This window comes from Tiliqua scincoides, chromosome 3 (assembly GCF_035046505.1).
Source record: "Tiliqua scincoides isolate rTilSci1 chromosome 3, rTilSci1.hap2, whole genome shotgun sequence".
NCBI classification, from domain to species: domain Eukaryota; kingdom Metazoa; phylum Chordata; class Lepidosauria; order Squamata; family Scincidae; genus Tiliqua; species Tiliqua scincoides.
This window is the reverse complement of record NC_089823.1, coordinates 207,425,859-207,448,519: the sequence shown is the minus strand read 5'-3', so window position 1 is coordinate 207,448,519 and position 22,661 is coordinate 207,425,859. Positions and strand designations below refer to the sequence as shown.

Below are 22,661 nucleotides of genomic sequence, written 5' to 3'. Positions count from 1 at the left end.
TCCCTTATGTACTCATCGAATCCATAGGTTATTTGGCCTATTTTCCCCTCAATGCGCAAGAAGTCCATGAATTGGTTTCCAATTGTCCATAAAAGTTTTTACAGACTTGTCTTTAAGAAGAATTGTAAGTTTATCCATTTGTGCCCGATCCAATACCTTTAGCCACCATTCGTCCAGTGCAGGTGTCTCTGAAACTTTCCAGTATTTAGCATACGATATTCTTGCAGCAGTTTTCATATATAAAAACATCGTTTCATGTCTTTCTGAATATTCCCAACAAAAAGCATTTGGTTTCATTTGTAAATTTGCCTTAAGTATCAACCGCAATTGCTGATGTATCAAAGTCCAATATTTTTTTGCTTTTGTACAGGTCCACCACATATGATAAAATGTTCCTTCTTGTCTTTTATACTTCCAACATCTATTTGGTACATTTTCATACATTTTTGCCTATTTACCTGAGGTCAAATACCATCTATACATCATTTTATAAAAGTTCTCTTTAAGATTTACATTCAATGTAAATTTTAATCTTTTAATCCACCAGCTCTCCGATTGTTCCATGGATATCTCATGACCAACATTTCTTGCCCATTGTATCATACACTCCTTAACCTGTTCCATTTTAGCCACAGATTTTCTACAAGGTAGAAAGCTTCCCTCTCCTCAGTATACCTCAGCTGACTGGTATACAATGACACTAGGATAAAAAGAAAGGCAACATGTCCCTATCTGTTTTCAGCATTGACAATGGCTGTGAAAGAAGAGTTGACACATTCTATTTCGCAATGCACAGCAGAGGAAGAAGTTCTAAATGCTTTATGTCTCTTTGCCCAAGGCAATTCCAATCAGTTTCTGAAACGAGAGCAGCCAGGGACTTTAGCTTGTCTCAGAAACCATAGCTTCTGATCCGGAAGTCTGACAAGCCTAGCAGATCATCCTAGGTGTTTTGGGGCAAAATGTGGTAGGATGGTAATGAGGGACATTTGCTCTGCACATCCTCCAAGTTTCCCCCCTCCCCCTTCTTATTGCTACCTTGTTGGGGATGATGAGCCAGTCTGAAGATACTGATCTTGAGTTGCCACCAAACTTTAGACCTTGACAGTTCTGAGGCTATCTCAGACCAACACCTGAAGCTGTCTAGGATGCTCAAGCCCCCAAAATCAATTGGCCTTTCTGAACATTCCTGGTGGACTTTTGAAAAATCTTGAGGGTTTGTTTTTTTAAGCATTCATCGTCTCTTTGAAAAGCCCAAGTGACAGAAACTCGGTTTTCTTTGCCCCCCATTTTCCAAGCAAAAGAGAAAATGAAGACACGCTTGCCTTTAGCAAAACAAAGAAGGTAACAGACAGTTCACATAGGAAGGGTCCTGCAAGGTCTCTTATTAACTACATCCTGCAAGGGATCATGGGTACTAGTCCAGCAGAAAATGCTGCACTATCATTTTCAGCTAATAAGGGCTCTTGTGAGGTCTTTTTCTGTCAAAGTGAGTCAAACAATGCTTCTCCCCAGTAACAGCAAGCAGGGGAAGGGGTGACCTGCCCCAGGTGATGCATCCTGGGGGGATGATGAACCGGAATGGAGACCTGTACCAAGTTTGACTGCAATGTGCACTCCCATCCTCCCTGAGGCTCCAAACAGTGTAGGAAGTGATATGGCAGTGCATGCAATAATGTACTGATACCGTTGTGTTACCACCAAATTGTTTCTGGGTGCTTCTTGTTGCTCCAGGTAAGTACAGGGGTGTCACACAGAGCGGAGAGTGACATTGTGCTGGCGACAGCATTATTTCTTCCCAAAGGGAAGGCTTTATTTGCTGTAGAAATTAGAAAAGGAACCTGGCAGGGAAGACCAAGTAACAGTAGATATGGGGTGCAAATCCACTTCACGTTGAACGCAGCTCAAAGAAGACTGGATGCCACAGCTTTCGAAGTGGAGTTCATATTTGAAGCTCCTTCCCAAGCAAAATCTCACAGCAACCCAACTCCTCAAGAGGTGGCTTCTCTCAGACTTTCATAGTCTTCTCTTTATACAGTTGAGCCGTGGCATCCTCAGGGGTTTCGTTCCTGGAACCCCCATGGATGCAGAAACCTACAGATAATCAAATCCACAGATGCTCGCACCCAACCCTCTGAATGTGACTGGGGCTATGCTCTGGTTGTGTCCAGAGGGTGTTCTGAGGGCCGGAGATGCCAGGTGCGGCCTCCCTGGCCCTTGGAATGCCTTCTGGGTGTCAAAAAACAGAAGTGACCATTTTTGGCCCTCAGAAGACATTCTGAGGATTGAGGAGGCCATGCACAGCCTCTCCAGTCCCCAGGACACCCTCTAGATACGACCAGAGCTGTGCTCCAGTTGCATTCACAGGGTTCTGGTCAGTCCTAGTCAGAGCTCAATGCAGGTCGGAGCTCAACCTGCATTAAATAAGATCCATGGATGAAAAATTCCCTTATGATCGGGCACTGCCTATATACAGTACGAGCTTCCAACCCTCCTATCCATTCCGTCAGACCACGTGTCTGTGTTTTTAAGACTTTTTTTCTACCTTTGGTACGACCAGAGCATAGCAATGTAACAATAATAGTAAATGGATATAGTAAAGTAATAGAGACACTATCGATTTTCAGAAGAAAGCAGAAAGGACACAACAAATCCTTGGTAGGCAACAGCTGCTTTGGAGACAAAGGGAAAGTCAAAGCAATACACATTAGTAATTTTGGAATCAGTTCAATGGCATCTTATTTAGACCTATTTTACACTGGTGTGATTCCACTCCTCATTTGCACACAAGAGAGAAGTCAAGCCCATAGCAAACTAATAGAGCAAAACGTTCTCTAATTAGGATCAAGTGTTTTCATATTTATTTCCAGGTAATTAGCTCTGATGCTCTTGTACTAGGTGAGAATTTCACAATTAAAAAACCGATCTCTATCTTAATGCAAATAAATAATACAACAAAGAAGCAGTCAGTGGACCAGTGGTGCAGGGTCTCTTGCCAATCTTGATGAACAACAAAATCAAAAAGAATTAAAATTAACTGAGCTGTGGTTTCAATAGATTAGGAGTACAATAAGTACTCTACATCAGCTTTTAACTGTACTCTAGTTTCAACTTTTATTGTGCAAGTACTTACTTCTGTGTGTAACACCTTTGTGTATCAATTTGGCAAGCACCTCTGCCACCGGAGACAGATGCTGTGAACAGGAGTGGGTGGTTTGCCTCACCAGGGCAGCCCTGCGATGAGGCAAGCAGAAACGGTAGCTTAGAGCAGCACCCTTGGGTGCTCTTGGAGGAGCAGTGAACAGCCTATCTGTTCACCACCTTCTCCAAGTCAGAATAAGATCATGGCAGTGGCAAGCCCTTACTGAGCTTAGAAGCTCTGCTGGAAGGAGAAGGGGGGGGGGAAGCTGCTGTGGTTGTAAATCACCTCTCCTCACTTATTTGGTGCTTTCCTGTAGGCAGGTAGGCAGGAAGAAGTTCCCCCCTTCTCTTTCCTGTGACTTACAAACAGTGCAGCTCCCTACTCTGTACTGTTTCTGTTTGCAATGAACATGATCAGGGGGTGCTGGATTCCCAGCAACCACCATTCCCATTCATTTCAAATTCAAGCAGCACAGAGTAGGAAGACTGCAGACCGTGCTGTACATAACTGAAAGGAGGGGGAGGAGTACACTTGCCCTTTCATCCATTTGCCCTCCCCCATATCCCTGGGGGAGTCCATGTGCATGCAAGCATGCAGCCAGAGGCAGCATTTGGGGGGGGGGGATTCAGGTGGCACAGAGGCCTACACCACCCCTATGCCTCACAATTGTCCCTGCAATGGGGGAGAAGATTCTCCAGTTGCTGTTGCCACTCCCTAATCTCTCTTTCATTCTGCACCCTCCTTTTCTCCTTTCCTTGACCTGCACTTCTTTCGAAGGACCAGGATGCTGCACAGCCATACCTTCCCACTGGTGCACAAGTATCCTGGCCAACCACTCTTAGTGGTGTCAGGCTAGGCAGAGCAGTGCCATACCATGGCAGTTGGGTCAAGTACCGCAATGAAGCATCACTGATTGAAAAACACTACTCCACACTGACTCAAATCTGCCCACCACATGACCAAAGCTTCCCACTGAATTCCATGTGAACTAGGGTGGGTGTAGCTTACAGTCCCAACATTCCAGTTCCCCAGGCCTCTTGAGAGCTCAAGGTGCTCACTAATTGAACAATCCAATTCTATATGGTTGCAGGGTTGAGACTGCAGGGCTGCCGGGCTGAAGACTGCCAGATCTAAACTTCTGTTCTGGTGGAGAAGACGGTTAAAAGTGGTAAGAGGGTGACTTACCTTGTGTCCTGCTTGCCATATAACCTCCATATGGGAATCCTCAGAGCTAACCCAGCTCTGTTGCTGGTGTAGTACTGCGGAGCCACTGGGAGTGTGTCCAGCTCAGGAAGAGGATTTGGGATTTGGTGGTCGCTGACCGTACCTCATCCTGCTCCCATCTTGCCCAGCTCTCCACCCCTTTCCTGCTCTCTACTGGTTAGGCTGTGTTGGCGGCCAATTTGAGGTCTGTTGCTGGTGGCACACAGCTTTCAGGGTATTGACTGGCTTTTGTTCTGCAGTTGGTGAGCTTCCACAATGGTGGTTCTGGTTTCCACCACTCACTCACCTTGCTCCATACACTTCAAAACGGAAGTTATCTTTTAGCCCAGTCATATCCCCTAGTGGCTCACAGGACTAAGGGCTGCCAATGAAGTTTATTCTACATATGAGACCACATTCTCAGTAGCATTCAGCATGACTATAAACTGAACATAAACTATTATTAATTTAAAAAAACAAAACATGACACATGCACAGATCCATATTTCACAGTAATATCATTGCTCAGAGTAGCAGGAATGTCATTTTATTCTAATGTAAGGTATAAAGCATGTTTATCATTGTATGATTCATTGTATGATCAATACACTACTGGCTTGAATTCCACAGCGTTCCTGATGTTGAGTCTATTTTCTCATGAAAATGTGACCAATTAAGGTTCATATAGATATGAAATGCAAAAATGTTGCTTAATTGAAGCTGAGAAGTTTGGAAGGCAAATATTTTCCTCAGAGAAATCTCATCTGAAATGACTACTTAGCTGGTTCTTTTGAGTTAAAAAAAGAAAAGAAACCAACCCAGATGTTTCTGCCTACAATCTTAAAAAAAAAAAAAAAAGCAAGCACAAATATGAAAGGAAAGGAAATGTAAGATTTAATCTATATCCACCAATATCAATCTGATGCACGCATCTAATTAATCTGTGGAAATGGCTGTTACCCTCCTTCACCAGCGTGTAATTCCTCTGTTCCTTGGCTTTACTCCTACATGCTCCTTCAGGTAGCCCATGACATCGTATCCAAAATGCAGCAGACCTCCTCCATATTTTGGTAATTCTTGGCAAGAACCACCTGGACAGCCCCACCAAATGTCAACGAAAACTCTCAACTCTTCCTCACTCCAGAGAAGATTCCTCAGACAGCAAAGAAGCCCCTCGTCACTGAAAGGAATAGCTGAGACATTCTGTGTACCACTTTCCTGCATCATTTGTTGATCCAAAGATCCTGAGATTCAGCCAAAATCCAAGCTAGGTCTCGTCCTGTGCCTTTCTCTCCTACTCTCCAAAAGTGAGGTGGTGGAGACAGCTGCACTTGAAAGCCAAAATCAAGAAGAGGGTGAGCTCCAGTGAAGGAGAGCTCTGTTGGGAACCAGCCTAGGATGCCATCTCACCTTCTCTGGGGACTCAGACCTCAAGGGCATAGACAACTGCATGAGTTTTGCAACCTTTCACTCAAAACGCATGTGAAAGACTTGGAACTCATGAAATAAAAAGTGAAGATGGTGAGGGAGGGAAAGGGGAGATAAAAGGAGACTTAGAGATGGCAGAGAAGTTGAATGAGTTCTTTGCATCTGTCTTCATGGCAGAAGACCTCGGGCAGATATCGCTGCCCGAACGGCCCCTCCTGACCAAGGAATTAAGTCAGATAGAGGTGAAAAGAGAAGATTTTCAGACCTCATTGATAAATTAAAGATCAATAAGTCACCGGACCCTGATGGCCCATCCACCCAAGAGTTATTAAGGAATTGAAGAATGAAGTTGCAGATCTCTTGACTAAAATATGCAACTTGTCCCTCAAAACGGCCACGGTGCCAGAGGATTGGAAGATAGCAAATGTCACGCCAATCTTTAAAAAGGGAAAGAGGGGGGACCCGGGAAACTATAGGCCAGGCAGCCCAACATCTATACCGGGTAAGATGGTGGAATGCCTCTTCAAAGATAGAATCTCAAAACACATAGACGAACAAGCTTTGCTGAGGGAGAATCAGCATGGTTTCTGTAAGAGTAAGTCTTGCCTCACTAACCTTTTAGAATTCTTTGAAAAGGTCAACAGGATGTGGATGCAGGAGAACCCGTGGACATTATATATCTGGACTTTTAGAAGGCGTTGAACTCGGTCCTTCACCAAAGGCTACTGAAAAAACTCTACAGTCAGGGAATTAGAGGGCATGGATTGAGACCTGGTTGAAGACCAGGAAACAGAGAATGGGTGTCAATGGGCAATTTTCACAATGGAGAGAGGTGAAAAGCGGTGTGCCCCAAGGATCTATCCTGGGACCAGTGCTTTTCAACCTCTTCATAAATGACCTGGAGACAGGTTGAGCAGTGAGGTGGCTAAGTTTGCAGTCGATACCAAACTTTTCCGAGTGGTGAAGACCAGAAGTGGTTGTGAGGAGCTCCAGAAGGATCTCTCCAGACTGGCAGAATGGGCAGCAAAATGGCAGATGCGTTTCAATGTCAGTAAGTGTAAAGTCATGCACATTGGGGCAAAAAAAATCAAAACTTTAGATATAGGCTGATGGGTTCTGAGCTGTCTGTGACAGATCAGGAGAGAGATCTTGGGGTGGTGGAGGACAAGTTGAAAGTGTCGACCCAATGTGCAGTAGAAGTGAAGAAGGACAATTCTATGCGTGGGATCATTAGGAAGGGTATTGAGAACAAAATGGCTAATAGTATAATGCCGTTGTACAAATCTGTGGTAAGGCCACACCTGGAGTATTGTGTCCAGTTCTGGTCGCCGCATCTCAAAAAAGACATAGTGGAAATGGAAAAGGTGCAAAAGAGAGCGACTAGGATGATTACGGGGTTGGGGCACCTTCCTTATGAGGAAAGGCTACGGCGTCTGGGCCTCTTCAGCCTAGAAAAGAGACGCCTGAGGGGGGACATGATTGAGACATACAAAATTATGCAGGGGATGGACAGAGTGGATAGGGAGATGCTCTTTACACTCTCACATAACACCAGAACCAGGGGACATCCACTAAAATTGAGTGTTGGGAGAGTTAAGACAGACAAAAGAAAATATTTCTTTACTCAGCGTGTGGTTGGTCTGTGGAACTCCTTGCCACAGGATTTGGTGATAGCATCTGGCCTGGATGCCTTTAAAAGGGGATTGGACAAGTTTCTGGAGGAAAACCATTATGGGTTACAAGCCATGATGTGTATGTGCAACCTCCTGATTTTAGAAATGGGCTATGTCAGAATGCCAGAAGCAAGGGTGGGCACTAGGATGCAGGTCTTTTGTTATCTGGTGTGCTCCCTGGGGCATTTGGTGGGCCGCTGTGAGATACAGGAAGCTGGACTAGATGGGCCTATGGCCTGATCCAGTGGGGCTGTTCTTATGTTCTTAAGATGGTACTTGGCTTATTCTGTGGGGAAAAAAATCCCACAGAAAAGGAAACCCACATGGGTTTCGAATCCAAATGTACCGTTATTCTGTGGTGAATGCTGATATCCATGTAGTTTGTGCACATTTGGTCTGGGCATTAGAAAAGCAGTAAAATGGGCCTTAAATATCAGGTAATTTGCTCCCCTGAAAGTGTGTGTGTGTGTGTGTGTGTGTGTGTGTGTGTGTGTGTGTGTGTGTGAGAGAGAGAGAGAGAGAGAGATTGTTGCTGTTCTACTGCTCTGCTGTTGTTTGTGGTTTATTTTCACGATGCTATTGAAAGTTGATTTTATTGCAATTAGTTTGTTGTGAGATGCTTTTGAGACCTTGGAAGGAAGTATGCACATTTTGAGAAAAATAGAGATGATCCTAAGTTCTATTGTTATGCAATAGCAGGCTTTAATGTCATCATCTGGATCACATCCAAAGCATACCATGGCTGCAAGTAAAGGTTCACCCTCTTTTGGCTGTTTCCAAGCCGACATGGTTGCTAGCAACAGGTGAAAATTGAGCACTAATCTTTTTGATAAACTGAATATACAAGGCTTGGCTTTGGCTGCCTTGTTTTCATACTTAAAGATCAAGGATAAGCTACATCAAAATCTTTTTGTTTAATTATACAATAGCTGAAGGGATGTGACTCAGATGCTTTGAAGTGCCTCAGTGTCTTTGCTACATGTGCAAACCGAAGCTCTCATCACTTTGAACACTCCCAGCTTAGATCTGTAACTAATAAGGGATGCCATATTTCATGGGAGAGACTTTCAAATCGCTGCATATAATGTAAACACATCATTGAATTAGCGAGCAAGTTAGCTGCTTGAAAAGAGAAGTTGTCAAGAATTTCTCACACACCTGCATTTTATTTTCAGGTAATTGGGATTGAACTCATAGGCATTTCTAAATTCAAAAATTGAGAAAGAACTCAGATATTTCTCACTGACATCTAGTTGCCCAGCTGCCTCCTTGGTTTTAAGGCTAGTTCTGGTTTCATTAATCAGAGTTTGTTAATGAAAATTACTTAAAGGGTTATAACCATGCAATTTAAAGCATTGTGTTTGCTTCTGAGGAGGAGCCTCGATGGAAACCATTTTAGTGCAACCAGGGCTGACCCTGGCACGAGGCAGACCCAGAAGATGATGGAGAGACAACATCAAAGATATACTGCAGCAACATCAAATAACATTGGAAGAAGGTGCTAGAAGGACAAGAACCAGAACTTTGTATCTCCTTCGACACCCAACGTGGTAAAAGAGGAAATGAAGAAGAAAGAAGGGATGAACCTAGAATGAAACAGGGTGAAGGAGATTCTGTCAGGTGGCCGCTCATCAACCACTTCTCAGGGGTGGAATAGGCATCTCTTCAACACCCCTTCACCCGTGAATACCCTGCAGAGGAAGGAAGACAAAATGGCTCTATTTTTTTTTCTTTCCTTTTCTCTTTTTGCTTTTGTTCTTCTGTTCCTAATAGAACAGAACTGAAAGGGGAAAGATGTTACAGAAGGAAAGAACTGAGGGTGAGAATTTAATGGGGGCTGGAATGGGGAGGAAGGGAGTGTCATTTGCAGCACATTTGGGAGAGAGATGAGATACTTCAATCACGGAATGTCAGAGAGGGAAGTGACCTTGGAGGTCACTTGGATGTCCTTGTAGGATGCTCTACAACAACCCTGTGAGCAGACCTGAGGAGAGGGAGGGAAGGGGGAGGGAACAAAATCCCCAGGGCCCAGGTTTCCAGGGGGATCAGGACATGGCAAAACTATACAGTACAAAACATTATAAAATAAATTAAAAATAAATTTGGGAACTTCGCTGTCAGTCTTGCTCATGCTGTTAAAACTGTCAATTAAAAACTTGTTTAAAAAATGTAGTATCATCAGGTTTGCAGGAAAATGTAGGAAGACGGGGCCCAATTAGGCATCTTGCCCCAGGCCCAACTCTGAGTGGTCCTGCCTGTGAGCTCCTCTAGTCCCAGAATATTTAAGGCTTTGAAACCAGGTGCCTTTCTAAAAGCTTGTTTTACTGTATTTTAGCCACAGTATTGGCAATTTGTTCATTTATAAAATGTGCCAAGATGGAAACTCTCAGAAGTGTATGTGTTCCCAGAGATATATTGCTCCTGCATTAAATGTTCATCATGCTCATCCCCTGCCCCCCCTTCCAATCTATCCAGAGCACATGGCTTCTGTCTCCCAACTATTTACAGCGCCCAGGGTCCAGCATGCTAAGACAACATGTTAAGATCTAGTTATGTAGGTGCTGGAGGATCATTTATACTCTTATGACTGTCTTTTTTACTTATATTACTGATTGCTTATATTACTCAGGTGACTCTCGAGAGCTGTCAAAATGTACGACTGGATTTTTTTCCAAAGCCAAATACCATTTAAAATGACATAAAATGTGCTATTCCTGAACCGTTGATAGGGCTGTTGCTGAAATCTGGGGAGAAAGTGAATTCCAGTAGCACACTTAGGTGTCCACCAAAGCTGACTCCACTGTACAGTTTTAAATGCATTTATTTGAATCCACATTAGAGTTTGTCTTCTTCCATGTGTTCCCCCACCCCTGAGTGAAGCAGGGAGACATCTCTGTGTATTCTGCAGCCCGCTCTGTATAAATTCAAACTGCCTGTGACCCCAAGACAACTCCATGGACACACCTGGGATGAGGCGAAGGGGGCTCTTCCTTTGTAAATGTCAGTCTACACACAGAACCTTCAAGGTTCCAGCATACACCAATTATGTCATCAGCGCTTTGTTACATGGTCAATACTTTATTTCTGTTTATATCCCATGGGGCAAAAAACCTTGGCTTTTGAAGTTTATGTTGGTCTGTTCCATTGGCCATCCGGTTGTTTGTTTCCTGACTCATTCCACTACCCAGTTGCTGGTCATCTGTTGCACTTTAATCCACTGGTGCTGCATCAACATACCCCGTTTCCAACCTCCATCCGAGAATCACCATGACAGCTGGCACCCAGGATGGTAACATCCTGCAACTCCTTTTTATTTCCAGCATCCGCGCCTGTCTTTCTGAGTGCTTGAGAAGTTGCTGAGTCAGCACAGGCTGATCAGTTAAGGGCGGAATCCTAACCCCTTGGTTGGCAACCTTCAGTCTCGAAAGACTATGGAATAAGCCTACAGCACCCGGTATTCCCAGGCAGTCTCCCATCCAAGTACTAACCAGGCCTGACCCTGCTTAGCTTCCGAGATCAGATGAGATCGGGCATGTGCAGGGTAACAGTTGCTGCCCTAACCCCTTATGTCAGTGCTTTCCAGCACTGGCATAGCGGTGCCAATGGGATGTGTGCTGCAGTTGGGTGTTACTCATGGAGGCCTCCTCAGAGTTAGGGAATGTTTGTTCCCTTACCTCAGAGCTGCATTGCCCTTATTGTCAGTGCTGGAAGGCACTGACATAAGGGGCTAGAATTGCGCCCTAACTTTGTCAGCCTCCTCTGTGTTTGTGTCTTCCTTTGTGGGAAACAAGGAATGCTGTTTTTGCAATAAGGATCTATATAATATGGATAGCTGGAGTTAATAGCCAAAGCTTGACTTGTGGTTGTTTTCACCATAAGGTTGTTATGCAATTATAGCCAGCTGTTTGAGAAGAAGGGGAACAAAGAGGGGCCAGCAGGAAATTCTAGCCTAAACTAGACTTGTAGGTGAGCTTGAAATAGACTATCCAGCTTCAGCAAGGGGAACAACCGCATCTGCATACAAAAGCGGAGAAGGACAAAAAGGAGAAGCTTAAATGCGCATGCTTACATAGCAAATTAATATTTTCTCACACACCCCTTTTAGCTAATTAAGTCTTTTACATGAACATGGGATGAATGTACAGGGTGGGGGGACATATTAAGGACTTATATGTTGAAGGTGAGCCAGAAAAAATGTAACGTAACCAATAGGAAACAAGGGAGGGAAAGAATAAAAACCCATGTAACGATCTCTGTGTGGGGCACCCTCTGGGTTTCTCCCTCTGGGTGGGGCACCCATTCTTGCAAGAGTGAAATAAATTTTTGCTGCTTCACTTTGGTGTCTGACCTGAGTCTTTGCAAAAGACAGATGCATTTCTAACACCTTCCCCTCCAGAATGGCAGTAAAGCTCCAGTTAGGCCATACTGCACGTACAGGCTTATTCATAGCTTAATTGCCCAGGGAGATTTGCTTGGTTGGCCCTTTCCTGCCACAACCCTCGCAACTCAAGCCTGTCAAGCCTCAAAGAAAAACAGCCCAATCTTAACTAAGGGCACAATCCTAACCCACTTTCCAGCACTCACATAAGGGCAATGCAGCTCCTAGGTAAGGAAACCAATATTCCCTTACTTTGAGGAGGCCTCCGTGAGTGCCCCCCCCAACTGTAGGATGCAGCACACATCCCATTGGCACAGCTATGCCAGTGCTGGAAAGTTGGTTAGGATTTGGGCCTAAATTCCCCCCATACCAATGCAACTGTGCCAACTGAGGGCACACTGTATCCTGTGGGGGGACGGGACCAATCCCAGAAGCCTCCTCAAGGTAAGAGAACATTTATTCCCTTATTTGGGTGTAAGCCTCAGCTTCCTCAATAGGTCTGCTTGGACCTGTGACAGCTCCTTGGCTAGTACAACTCCTAGTGGACCCAGATAAATGGATCAAAGCTGAGGAGAGGGATAGATATCAGTGGAACTGTTGCTGCCAATACTTGCCCCATCTCTCTCTCAATACGCCCTGTCTCTGCCCTGATCCCTGCCACTTTCTTCCCTTCCCCACCCCGTTCTTTACTAAACTTTTGTACACCTTCATCCTGTCTCCATTTTCCCTCCATAGTACCATTAGTCAGATCTGTGGGATCCTGAACATAATTGATTTTCTCCAAGTGTACACATGTTACAATTTTAAGTCACTGCCAAAAGCAGTGCTCAGGCACCCAGAGGTCCAGGCAATGGAAAAGAATTCCAAATGGTTCAGGGTCTATAGCATTTTTTTTCCCCTCAGGCAGAACCAGAAAGATTGATGCAAAGAGAATCTTAAATGAGAAATATCAGCAGTAATTTGTATCACTTCAGTTGTCCCTGATATGTAGAGGGAAACAGAGTAAAGTGTTGGATTGTAATATTAATCGATGGTCTTCTATATCCCAGTCCTGTAAATTATCTCTCACCAGGAGTGTAGAATTTGCTAAATGATATTGAGTGATTGGTATCAATGAAAATGTTGCCAGTTCAATTACACAGCTAATTAATACTCAACAATGCAGAGGGAGAGAGGGGAACACAGTCACTTAAAGCCATCAAAGGACATAAAAACCTGATACCTTTTTACAGGTTCTGATGAAATAATCTTGGGCCATTATGACTCATTCCTGTTTCATGCCAGATGATTCAGATTAATACAAGAACTCCAGGATTTGGGCTTGTTGTTGTTGCCTTAATAAACAAGATTTTGCTTCATTAACTTCAGGAAAAATGTTATTCAATTGTATGTTATTTATACCGGACATGTGGCATGTTAGGCTTGGTCAAGATTAAATGACACTTATCACTGCATACTTACAAAAACTCCCTGGAGACTGGTGAAAGGGCATACTGCATAACAGAATTATCTGTTCAGCCACAATCTTTGTTAACAGTGTGCATTAAATGTACTGATGGTGGACACCAGGCTCTTAAAGTGCTGGGGTGTGCCTGATGAAACATTTTATCCTGCCCTCATTCCATTTTTAGTTCTGGCTCCGACACTGAGTGGAGCATTCGATCCACAGAAGCAATAAAAGAACCCAGCGGGTTTCAGTGGTGTCCCTGCATAAGAACAAAACATCATTCCTCTCTGCAAATCAAGAAGGTTTTTACTCAGACAACTGACTTCAGAAGTTACTAAGAGTAAAAGACTCAATATGCTTCGGAATCCTGCTGTTTTAAAAGGAAAGATAGGGGTTAGACTGCATAGTTCGATTTGGAAAAATAAATATATAAAGTCAACACATGGCATTGCTGTTCTACCCTAATTCTAATTCTGCTGGTTTCAGTATATACAGCTTTTGTAGAGATTTAGGATTGTCAGGATTCCTTTTCTCCAACTCTTAAAGGCTCTACCAGAACATTTTGGAATGGAAGGCATGTGTCTGGACAGAATTTCACATACAAACTTTAAATTAACCTTGTTTGCCCCTCAGTTTCTAATGGCAGCACATTGCCAAATAATTGACTATACAGAATTGTGATGTCAGCACATTTACTGTGAGTTCCCTCATTGCCAGGATCATCCAGAGAAGGACAAAAAATTCAAGAGAAGTAGGGTGTCACTGGCAGCAAACCGATGCAACATCGGTGGTAATTCTCAACATTAGGGCAGCTTAAGTAAATATGTTGGGACACCAACATCGCTACTTAATCCCTAAAAATTGGAAACGAATGGATCACGACCTACAATCTGGCCCACACACAAAGAATGCAGCAGCTCCTTTAATGCTATGATTTATTTTTGTATGTTCAGGAGTGAAGTGGAGAAGGATTTTGTCATATGGCAAGCGTTGCACATTGCTTTAATTCAACGCTCCTGATCTCCTGACTCAACACAACAATGCATAAATCATGCTGGCCATCGCACGCAATGTCAACAGTCCCCACAGTTGTTCCTTTGGAGCTTGTCACATGTAGGGGAGATTAAATGCAAAGCAGCTGGTGCCTGCATCAGATCAGGAGGGAGGTATTCTCCAGGTATTATTTCACCTTGACTCTTCGCTGTGCAGAAGCCGTTAGTAATTCAACGGTGCCGTAGAAACGGTTAGGAAAAAAGAGACAACGGATTGCAGTTCTACAAAACGGGAAGTTTAAGAGTCATTTTGAGGACTCTGATACTTGCAGCATGCCTGCTTTTGCTTCCCATCTTAAAGCAGCTTACAGGCAGATTAAAAAAGAATCAATATGTTTAAAAATAGAAAAATAAACAAAAATAACTTCAAAGAAAGTGAATATTCTGACAAAAAAAGACATTTTTATTATGATGCTTGGGGGTGACACTGTGGCTTAATAAGCAGAAATCTAAAGAGGATAATAAGCTAATCGGTAAAATCACAAACAGTTGGAAGTATGCATCTTTTTGGATAATGCAGAAGTTAGAGCAAAGCATGCACAACATTAATACTCAGAAGATTTAAAATGGAAAGAAAATATGGCCGGGGGAATCATCTGGGCACAGAAATCTCCCTTGTGTGAAAAGTCTGTCCCATTCATTTTGTTCATTCATTGAAAAATGTCTATCCCACTTCATCCAAAAAAAGTTCGGGGCGCCACACACTAAAAAACACAGCAGTGGAAAATATGGTTTTATTCACATGTGCATTTATTTGAGTGTGCCTATGCCGACCTTTGAAATGAAAAGGCTGACGTGAACAGGGCTTCCATATGTGCATTGGAGATCATACAGGGCTCTGGATCAGATCATGGCCATGATCTAGTCTGTACCTAATGGGCAGCCCAATCCTGAGCTTCCCAGGGTGTGGGGCGGCAGTGGCAGCAAAAGTGGCTGCCTCTGCATCCTGTGCTCTCCAGATAACCACCAGCAGCTCCTTGGGAGAAGGGGACGAAAATAAAAAGAGTAAAAAGAGTAGTCCTGCAATGGGGCACTCGATTCACCACCAACCCAAAGGTCAGTGGTGAATCAAGAACCTCCATGTCGGGTGGTGAGCCCAACATGCAGGATCTGGATCCGATGGAGCTTTGCTCCACTGGTCCCGCCTCCCTCCCGCCCCAGTGGGATGGCAGTGGTGGTGATGGCAGTGAAATCTGGCCACCACCCCCTTCCTCCTCCTTAGGAGAGAGGCTCCAAAGGAAGAAGAAGATAATGGTGGCCAGATCGTGAAGCCACTGCTTCTGGGAGAACCTGGAAGTGATGTCACAACACTGTGTGACATCACAATGTTGCATTATGTCATGACATAACTGCCCTGGACTTCTGGACTGTTAGCTACACCACTGTCCAAAGGCTATATATACAATATATATTGAACAGGCCGGCCTTACAACGAAGCAATGAATTGGTCATGCAGAGCAGCAAAGTGGAGAGACAGCAAACTGATTAGTACCCAACCCATCTGCTGCCCTCTCCAGCCTTCCATATCCTCTTCTGGTTTGGTAGAAAATCATAATCCTCTTGCTGCTGTGGCTCCAGATCATCACTCCCCACCCACCCAGTGCGTATGAAGCACCAAGTAGGCAGGGAGAGGCAATCTGGAGCCCATTCCACTTTCATTATCCATCCTTTCCTTCCATTCACTTACTTAGAGCTCAGCAGGCAGTCTCCCTCCTCCGTGCTGCTTCTGTTTTGAATGTACAGATGCACGCTGGGTGGAAATGAGCCATATGGAATAGAATATTTGCAGAACATATAGATGAGCCTTTCTTTTCATTCTTTATCCCTTTCTCATAGCATAATGGTTACCACATCCTAGCAGTGTAAACTTTCCATCACGTGCCTGGCACCACAGAGCCTTTTCATGACAGGCAGGCAGCAACCATCAGTAGGAAAGGAAGCTGTCACACCACATTTCTGTGAAAGTCACTGTGTCAGCTTGTCAGGTAAATTTGCCTTTAGTAACTTGCTTGATTGCCAGCTTCATAATGAAGCCTATGACACAGAGATGGGATAGATCACTGAGCCAAATCAAATTACTCATATTACATGTCATTCTGTTAGAAATTACCTTTTAAAAAAGTACCAACTTTTGACCTAAAGCAAATCAACAATACTGTTTGGATGGAAGCAGACCCTGAGCCTGCAGATATAGCCATTTCATCTCAAATTTATCCCATCTTTATCTTCATATCCAGCTGGGAATGGGAATAGCTGGGAATATCCCATCCAGAATGAGAGCTGGTTCCGTATGGTATGATCCAATATGGCCATGTGCAAATGATCCAGTCACCTAGATGGGACTAACTAAATGACTCTCTTGTTTCTTATGAATCATCTTCTGCTGGCACGTCTACCGCTTGCTGTTCATGTGAGGAAGTCCCATATATTTGTCTCTGTCCACATGGTTGTATTGTACAATTTAGAATTTAAAAATCATTATGCTAGACATGCTTTGTTGAGAGTATGGAATAAATATAAAAATAGGTTTTATACTAAAATACCACTATGGGTATCTTAAGAATTTGAAAATAAACTATGACAGTGAACTGTGTGTTTTTTGTTTTGCTTGCCAGTGATAGGTAGCCCAGTTATTTAACAATACATCTGTTTTAATTTATCACATAGCTTCCTTTTTAGAGTTCTAGCATTAAATGCAGCAGTCTGTTTGTTTTCTATTATTAGTGCCAGTTTCAGTAACAGTGGCCAAGATCTAAAGAGCCCTTTTGGGTCTTTTTCTAGCCCTGTAGCATTTTTGTAGCATTTTGTAGCATTTTTTCCGGGTAGATGGGACTCGTCAGCCTTGGAAGGCAGCTCATCTAAGAGAAGGAAACTCTGACCTCAAACCTCCACTGCCTTGTGGCTACATCCAGTTGTGGAAAAGGCTTCAGGAGTCAACCTCGAGGCAAAATCAGGAGCCGGAGTCCCTTAGGCAGTTCATGGCTGAACACAGTCATGTTCTGGCAACTCCTGCGACGCCGCTGGAACCAACCGTATTGACTTCTGCCTTTCCATTGGACCATTCCAGCGACGTGGAGAGGGGGGATTTGCTGCATGGGTAACAGCCTATCCTCCATACCTTCTTTACCCAGGCTTCGCGCACTGGAGAGGACACTCCAACTTCGCCATACGGCGTCGGCACAACACGGGAAGCAGCAGTTTACCAGTTATAAGTCTTTGCTCGATTGGCGTAGAGCATGACGCCAGGGGCTGCTTCCGACGGTGGGAGAGATCATTGCATCTCATTGGGCAGCTACCGCCCGCCTTAAGCTGGGCAGTCCCCAGCCAGTAAGGTGTTGCCTCGCCACGGTCCGTTAACCTCATGGGGTGCGTGGGGTTTAGGGTGAAAACCGACAAGCGGATCGACAACTCTGCACCATGCAACAGAAAACAGAAAACTACTGCCCTAAAGCTGGGCACCTGGAACGTTAGGACAATGACACCTGGCTTCTCTGATGACCTGCAAGAAATAGACGACGCACGCAAAACAGCTGTCATCGACATGGAGCTGAGCAGACTGCAGATGGACATCGTCGCCCTTCAAGAGACTAGGCTGCCAGATTCCGGATCTGTCAAGGAGAGAAATTTCTCATTTTTCTGGCAGGGAAAACCACCAAACGAAACCAGGGAACATGGCGTTGGCTTTGCGGTCAGAAATACCCTGCTGAAATCCATCATCCCACCTACTGTGGGAAGTGAAAGAATTTTGTCCCTGCAGCTCCAGTCATCAGCAGGACCTGTCACTCTCATCAGTGCTTATGCACCGACTCTGTCGTCTCCAGCAGAAGCCAAAGACAAATTCTATGATGACCTGGCCACCGCTGTCAAGAAAATCCCTGTAAAAGAGCCATTGTTCATCCTCGGCGATTTCAGTGCTAGAGTTGGTGCTGATAACAGTTCATGGCCCACTTGCTTAGGTCAGTTTGGCACTGGGAGGATGAACGAAAATGGCCAACGCCTGCTAGAGTTTTGCTGTCAGCACGGTCTCTGTGTCAGCAACACGTTCTTCAACACAAAGCCCCAACATAGAGTCTCTTGGAGACATCCAAGATCAAAGCACTGGCACCAGCTCGACCTGATCCTCACCAGACGCTCCAGCCTTCCCAGCATCAAGATCACATGCAGTTATCATGGTGCTGCCTGCGACACTGACCACTCGCTGGTGTGCAGCAGAGTGAAACTGCAAACAAAGCAACTGTATCACACAAAAAAGGAAGGAAGACCTCGCATTGATACCAGCAAGACCCAGGATCAGTGAAAAGTGGAGGAATTTGCATGAGCACTTGAGGAATCTCTTCCAGGCCCGGCTGACGCAAACGCATCCAACAGATGGGAACATTTCAAGAATACCGTTTACAACACCGCCTTGTCCATATTTGGCAAGAAGACCAACAAGGCGGCAGACTGGTTTGAAGCCCACTCTGAGGAGTTGACACCAGTCATTGAGGAAAAGAGGAGAGCTCAAGCAGCATACAAGGCCTGTCCCAGTGAGCGCAACCTGCAGGTCCTCTGAACTGCTCGCAGCAAAGTCCAACAGACTGCCAGGAGATGTGCTAACGACTACTGGCTCCAGCTCTGTTCCGAGATACAGATAGCAGCTGACACGGGCAACATCAAGGGGATGTATGATGGTATCAAGCAGGCCCTAGGTCCAACACAGAGGAAAATTGCCCCTCTGAAGTCTGCCACAGGCGAGGTCATCCAGGATCGGGTGCAGCAGATGGAACGCTGGGTGCAGCACTACTCTGAGCTATATTCCAGAGAAAATGTAGTCACCGAAGAAGCACTGAACAACATTGAGTGCCTGCCTGTGCTGGAAGAGCTTGACAGTGAACCAACCCTAGAAGAACTTCACGTGGCCCTGGACTCCCTTGCCTTTGGCAAGGCACCTGGAAAAGACAGCATCCCTGCTGAAGTCCTAAAATGCTGCAAAGAGATCATCGTCACTGAGCTGCATGAAATCCTCTGTCTCTGCTGGAGAGAAGGTGGAGTACCTCAAGACATGAGGGATGCAAACATCATCACGCTGTACAAGAACAAAGGTGACAGGGGTGACTGCAACAACTACCGCGGCATCTCTCTCCTTAGCGTTGTAGGAAAGCTGTTTGCCCGAGTTGTACTAAAGAGGCTCCAGGTACTTGCAGAGAGCGTCTATCCAGAATCGCAGTGTGGATTCCGAGCCAACAGGTCCACCACTGATATGGTATTCTCCCTTAGACAACTGCAGGAGAAATGCAGGGAACAACGACAGCCACTCTTTATAGCCTTCATAGATCTCACAAAGGCTTTCGACCTGGTCAGCAGAGACGGCCTCTTCAAGATTCTCCCCAAGATTGGATGTCCACCCAGGCTCCTCAGCATCATCAGATCTTTCCACAAGGACATGAAGGGCACTGTTGTCTTCGATGGCTCCACATCAGACCCTTTTGACATCCGAAGCGGAGTGAAGCAGGGCTGTGTTCTTGCACCAAATTTGTTTGGGATTTTCTTTGCTGTCCTGCTGAAGCATGCCTTTGGAACTGCAACAGAAGGCATCTATCTCTGGACCAGATCAGACGGAAAGCTCTTCAACCTCTCCAGGCTGAGAGCAAAATCCAAAGTCCAGCTGAAATGTCTGCGTGACTTCCTCTTTGCCGACGATGCAGCTGTCACTACCCACTCTGCCAAAGATCTCCAGCAGCTCATGGATCGTTTTAGCAAGGCCTGCCAAGATTTTGGACTGACAATCAGCCTGAAGAAAACACAGGTCATGGTTCAGGATGTGGACTCACCTCCCTGCATTACAATCTCTGAGCATGAACTGGAGGTTGTCCATGACTTTGTGTACCTTGGCTCAATGATCTCCGACACTCTTTCTCTCGATACCGAGCTAAACAAGCGCATCGGTAAAGCAGCTACCACGTTTTCCAGACTCACAAAGAGAGTCTGGTCCAACAAGAAGCTGACGGAACATACCAAGATCCAGGTCTACAGAGCTTGCATCCTGAGTACACTTCTGTACTGTAGCGAGTCATGGACTCTTCGCTCACAACAGGAGAGGAAACTGAGCGCTTTCCACATGCGCTGCCTCCGACGCATCCTCGGCATCACCTGGCAGGACAAAGTTCCAAACAACACAGTCCTGGAACGTGCTGGAATCCCTAGCATGTATTCACTGCTGAAACAGAGACGCCTGCGTTGGCTTGGTCATGTCGTGAGAATGGATGATGGCCGGATCCCAAAGGATCTCCTCTATGGAGAACTCGTGCAAGGAAAGTGCCCTACAGGTAGACCACAGCTGCGATACAAGGACATCTGCAAGAGGGATCTGAAGGCCTTAGGGATGGACCTCAACAAGTGGGAAACTCTGGCCTCTGAGCGGCCCGCTTGGAGGCAGGCTGTGCAGCATGGCCTTTCCCAGTTTGAAGAGACACTTGGCCAACAGTCTGAGGCAAAGAGGCAAAGAAGGAAGGCCCATAGCCAGGGAGACAGACCAGGGACAGACTGCACTTGCTCCCAGTGTGGAAGGGATTGTCACTCCCGGATTGGCCTTTTCAGCCACACTAGACGCTGTGCCAGAACCACCTTTCAGAGTGCGATACCATAGTCTTTCGAGACTGAAGGTTGCCAATACAACCACTATGGGTCTCTCCAAAGAAGCTTTTATTTTGGTTGTCATATAGGTTCTACAGAAACTTGGCTACTATATAGAAATTTAATAATTGTTACACAAACGGAATATAGAATGAAGACAAGAGAGGAGCTTTTAGAGGAAGGTTTTAGTTGTCCATGGTTTCAGTATATACAGCTTTTGTAGAGATTCAAAATGGATAAGAAAATGTATGGTTTTGAAGATTGCATGTCTCTATTGGAGAGTCAATTATGTCTAGAAGAAGAGCAAGCTATTACCAAAACGTATAAGTTATTGTTAAAATATGAGACAGAAGAGAAGCAGGTTAAGGAGTTTCTGATACAGTGGGTGAAAAATGTTGGTTGTGAGATATCCATGGAGCAATGGGAGAGCTTGTGGACCAAAAGATTAAAATTTACATTAAATGTAAATCTTAAAGAGAACTTTTCCAAAATAATGTATAGATGGTATTTGACACCAGTTAAATTAACAAAAATGTATGAAATGTTCCAAATAGAAGTTGGAAGTGTAAAAGACAAGAATGAACGTTTTAACATATGTGGTCGAATTGCACCAAAGTGAAAAAATATTGGACTTGCTTTAAGCAAATGCAATTGATAAGGTAAATTTGCAAATGAAACCAGAGGATTTTTGTTGGGAATATTGGATGATTTGATTCAGAAAGACTGTGAAATTATGTTTTTATATATGACAACTGCTGCAAGAATATTGTATGCTAAATAGTGGAAGGTTCCAGAGATACCTTGTAGAATGATGGTGGTTAAAGACACTGGACGTTGCAGAAATGGACAAACTTACAACTCTTCTTAAAGATAAGTCACTACAAACCTTTGTGGACAATTGGAAACATCCGTGGACTTCCTGTGCACGAAGGGGAATCCAGGTCAAACGAACTATGGATTTGATGAGTAGACAATGGAAATATAACTTTTTTTTTCCAACTTTTTTATTGTTGAAAATGCACTTTAGAATAATGATCTTACTGTTTAAGATGTGATACCCAGTATATTAAATGATTTTGTAAAACAAAGCAACGTAGATTGAGAACTCTGCACCTGCCACACAACTTTCAATATCTGTTTTTTCCCCTTTTTAAATTTTATTTTCATGTATTTCTAATTGGTAAGTCTTTTGTAAGTCTGAGGAGAGTCAGGGGGGCATGTCAGGCCTGGAAAAAGGGGATAGAATCTTGGTGTGTGTTATTGCCACTGTGATTTTTCCCCTACTCTTGATTTGCCTCCTACTTGGCCCATTCCTCCCCCAAACCACCTCTGAAATATTCCTACTGCCACCTTACCTACTCCACTGGGGTGTCCAGGAGCCATTGCTCTACCTGCAGGGCCTCTGATAGTTTGTAGTGATTGCCTCGAAGTGCACAACAGTGTCATGGTTTTTGTGCCACTGGATCAGAACTCATAGTAGTGGATCACGAGATCCACAACCATAAGCCCTGAATGGGATTGGGGTCTAACAGCCCAATCCTATGCATGTCTACTCAGAAATGAGTCCCATTAGAGTCAATGGGGCTTACTTCCAAGAAAGTGTGGATAGGATTGGGCTGTCAGGCTCCAAAACTGTAATATGTTGAGATGATAATTAGTATGTGTACCCCACCTGGGAAAAGGCTAAACATAGTATATATTGAAAAACTGATCGTTAAGAACATAAGAA

The 22,661-nt window shown here is 44.5% G+C and overlaps 1 protein-coding gene and 1 pseudogene across 1 annotated transcript in view; both read right to left on the bottom strand.

The window, feature by feature from the left end:
- Positions 1-22,661, bottom strand: part of NYAP2 (neuronal tyrosine-phosphorylated phosphoinositide-3-kinase adaptor 2) — a 189,495-nt gene that overhangs the window by 125,177 nt on the left and 41,657 nt on the right. The window lies entirely within an intron of this gene.
- On the bottom strand, positions 10,883-10,999 carry LOC136646864 (5S ribosomal RNA; annotated as a pseudogene).